We start from the raw sequence: 3,531 nt of genomic DNA on the forward strand, positions 1-3,531 counted from the left end.
TTATTATTATTATTATTATAATTATTATTATTATTACTATTGTTATGATTATATTATCATTATTATCATTATTATTATTATTATTATTATTATTATTAATATCATTATTATTATCATTATTATATATTTGTTATTATTAGTAGAAGTAGTAGTAGCATCATCATCATTATTATCATTATCATTATCATTATCATTATCGTTATTATTATTATTATTGTTGTTGCTGTTGTTATTATCATGGTTATTGTTATTATTATTATTATTATTATTATTATTATCATTATTATGTTATTGTCATTATTCATGCTGATATTATTATTATTATCATTATTATTATTATTATTATTATTATTATTATTATCACCATTATTTTTTACATCATTATTACTGTTGTCATTATTATATTATTGTTATTATTATTATTATTATTATTATTATTATTATTATATTTTTGTTATTGTTATTACCATTCTTATTATTATCATAATCATAATAATAATAATAATAATAGTAATAATAATCACTATTATTATTATTGTTATTATCATCATTATCATTATTATTATTATCATTATCATTATCATTATTATTATATTTATCATCATCCTCCTCATCATCATCATCATTATTATTATTGTTATTCACATTATTATTATCATTATTATCATCACCATCATTATCCTCATCGTTTTGATTATTATTAGTAGTAGTATTATTACCATTTTTATAAATATCATTATTATGTTTTTTATTATTATCATTACTATTATTATCATTATTATTGTCGTCGTTTTTTCAATATTTTTATCTGCAAAATCATTCAAACTGTTGTACTTTTATTGTTATTATCATCATTGTTGTACTTTTTTTTATTATTGTATAAAAGGTATGAATGAGAATGAATATCTTCACAATACAAGAGATGTATTTGACCGGTTTCGATTCTATCTTCGTCAGAAATACAGAGACACAGTCGAAACCGGTCAAATACATCTCTTGTATTGTGAAAATATTCATTCTCATTCATACCTTTTCTACATTTGTCAACATGAATGCGGTTCATTTTTTATTATTCTTATTATCATTATTATCAATATTATTATTATCCTTCTAATTATTCCCGTAATTATTTTAAATTTATTAATATCATTATTGTTATAATTTTCATTATTTTGTATTATTACCATTATAATTATGATTATTATTATTATTATTATTATTATTATTATTATTATTGTTGTTATTATTATCATTATTAGAATCATTATTATTATTATCATTATTATTATTATTATTATTATTATTATTATTATTATAATTATTATTATTATTGTTATTGTTATTATTATCATTATTATTATTATTATTATTATTATCTTTATTATTATTGTTATTATTTTTGTATCGTATTTTTATTCATTATTATTCTTATTGTTATTATTGCAATCATAATTATGATCATTTTTTAATTTCTATTAAAATTATTTCTATTATTATTATTATTATGGTTATTATTATTGTTGTTGTTATTATTAAAATGATTTTTAGTATTACTGTTAATGCTATTACTATAATTATTGTCATAATTATAATCATCATAAATACTAAGATTTTGATTAGTATCATGATTATTATTTCTGTTTTTGTTCTTGGTGTTATTACTATCTCAACGACATTTAATTTTTAACTATTATTATTATTATGATGATGATGATGATGATGATGATGATGATGATGATGATGATGATGATGATGATTATTGTTATTATTGTTATTACCATTATATTTGTTATTACTGTTATCATCATCATCATTATCATTGCTATGATTATCATTACTATTAATATTGTTATTATTTTAATAATTATTATTTTTATTATTATTACGATTATTATTAGTAGTAATATCGTTTTTATTTTTTTTATTATTATCATTATTTTTTTTTTTTTACTATTATCATTATATTATTATTGATGTAATTATTGTTGTTGTCGTTATTATTATTATTATTTACTATTATTGTTATTGTTATTATTATTGTTATTATCACAACCATTTTTGTTATTATCATTATTATTATTATTATCAGCATTAATATTGTCATTATCAGCATTATTGTAAATATCATGATTAGTATTATCATTATTATTATCATTATATTACTATTATTATTATTATTATTATCACTAATATTTTTATCATTGTTATTATCATCGTTATTATAAGAATTATTGTTATTATCATTATTATCATCGTCGTTATTATTATTATCATTATCATTTTTATTATTATTATTATTATTATTATTTTTATTATTATTATCAATATCATTATCATTATCATTATCGTTATTATTATTATCTCTATTACTGTCATTATTATAATCATAATTTTTTTTTATTATTATAATTATTTTTATTATTACTATTGTTATTATCATTATCATTACCATTATCATTATTATCATTATTATTATTATTATTATTATTATTATTATTACTATTACTATTATTTATTTTTTCACACTTTGTGTCTGGCTGTTCTTATTGCCGGGTTCTATGCTGATAGGCGGGCCATAACAAAAGACCATGGGCTACCAGCATTTTCTTTCTCAAATCTCCAGTACTTTTCGCAAAATCCTGGCAGTTCCCAACAACGCAGTCTTTTGAAGTTGCAGTGAATCCCAAGCTTTTCGACCCACTTCTCAAATCCTTTGGTCACAGATCCCAGAGCTCCAATAGCAACAGGGACAACTTCTACTTTCTTCAGTTTCCAAAGTCTTTTTATTTCTCTTTTCAGATCTTGATACTTTTCTACTTTTTTCTTCTTCTCTTCCACGTTTGCATCCCCCGGTACTGTTATGTCAATGATAATTGCCGTTTGTTCCTTCTTTTCTACCATTACTAAAATCTGGCCTTCTTGCCTCTATCACATTATCGCCTCTTGTACTCCTCTTGGGCTAACTTCCCACATGCACTTACAATGTGTTGAATAATTTCGCCTGCTTGGCCACAAAATCGACACTGGGGGCTTTCAGCCGTTTTATCAATGTGACATTTCACATAATTTGTCCTGATCGATTGCGGCACAAATCAAGGCTTCTGTACCAACCTTCAAATCGCATCTTGACAACCATCCCCAAGTCTTCTCCTTGTCTGCATCATCTGTTAAGTCTCTGACGAACTGTCCATGCATTCTCTTTCCAGTCTACCTATCTTTCGCTCTGTTTCCATTTCTTGTTTTAAGATCTCTAACCTCCTCCAGTTTTCTTGCATTTAATTCCTCGAATTTTGCTACACCCTTTAACAGTTTCTCTTTAGATTTGGACACGTACACTTTCAAACTACTCTCCTCATCTTTGACACATCGTTCTATACTTATAAGACCTCTTCCCCCATCTCTTCTTTTCACATACAGCCTGTCAAAATCACTCTTCGGATGGAAAGCTCCATACATTGTCATTGTCTTCCTTGTTTGTCTGTCTCAATCTTTAAGCTCGTTTTCTCTCCATTGTATTATTCCCGATCCATA

The sequence above is a fragment of the Penaeus chinensis genome, chromosome 5 (assembly GCF_019202785.1).
Source record: "Penaeus chinensis breed Huanghai No. 1 chromosome 5, ASM1920278v2, whole genome shotgun sequence".
In the NCBI taxonomy this organism is placed as follows: Eukaryota; Metazoa; Arthropoda; class Malacostraca; order Decapoda; family Penaeidae; genus Penaeus; species Penaeus chinensis.